Below are 1,264 nucleotides of genomic sequence, written 5' to 3' on the forward strand. Positions count from 1 at the left end.
ACGTGCTAGAATTTCCAATCCTGACTGGTAGCTATAGGGACGTTTGTTTTCTTATATTCTGAACTAGTCTGTGTTTTGAAAACATTTCTGAAAAAGAAAAAAAAACTCAGCTATACAGTGGAGGTTTTCAGTTACTGAGACTCTTAAAAAAAGTATCTTTACTCTTCTCCAAGTTGTACTAGGATCCTCGCAGGTTTACTTGCATTTTGTTTTCTTTGGCAAAACAAGCAAACTGCCCCAAGATGCTTTGTATGCATGGCTTAGTTTTCACAGTCGCTGATTCACAAGTGTATTTTGCTTTTCCTGTCCAACTATGTCTTATTCATGGTAGGGAAGTCAACATGGTTCCTTTTAAATATTTTACTTTTTCTCTACATTTGGCCAGACTTAATAAAGAGATGCAGGGAGAGAAAATGTAGAGAAGTAGAAATGCAGCAAGTTTCCTTAGGACATGGACAGAAATAGAATTATACTGGTCTTATAAACATTAGAACCAATTTAGGTTATGTGATCACGTGACTGAAAAGCCATTTATTGGAGCACAAATTACGTGCTCCAAAGACAGTGAATATCATCATCATTTTTGTTAACAACATACAGCATTTGAAATCATGTAATTAGGAACATCATTTAAATGTTAGCAGGAAAATAGAAGCAGATGTTTGTATTGGAAAAGCCCTAGGCTAAAAGCCAAGCAGCCAAGATCCCGCTTCCTGTTCCACTATTAGTCACGTGTTCTTGGGCAAGTCACCTTGACTATCTGAGCCTCACTTTCCTCATCTGCAAAGTGCAAAGGTTGAAATGGATCGGGGGGGGTCTCAAAGTGGGGTCCCTTGAGTCATATCAGGCTTGCAGATATGTTTTGTTTGGCTAAGTGGTTAAAATGCCTCCAAACTAGTTGTCAACATTTAATAATCAAGAAATTGTAAGAAAAATCCAGGATTCTGGCTCTCTTAGGAAGCAAATCTGCCAACACTATTCCTGCAACATTGTTACCAAGTAGTAGGGGTTACGCTTCCCAATTTGCCACAATCTCCACTATTCCCTGTTGTCACACTCTTGAGATGTTGCACACTTTATAATCTTGCCTGACCCCTCTAGCCATTTCCATTTGTAACTGCTGGACCAGAAGTTCTCCAAATTCCTTCAAGTTTTATCACTGCTTGATGCTCGGCAAAAAAAAAAAAAAAAGATTATGGTGAGTTAACAAGGTACCAAAACTGAAATAGACATATGGAAAAATGAAACTGGAAGAGCTTCATTT

Source organism: Neovison vison, chromosome 6 (genome assembly GCF_020171115.1).
Source record: "Neovison vison isolate M4711 chromosome 6, ASM_NN_V1, whole genome shotgun sequence".
Taxonomy (NCBI): Eukaryota; Metazoa; Chordata; class Mammalia; order Carnivora; family Mustelidae; genus Neogale; species Neogale vison.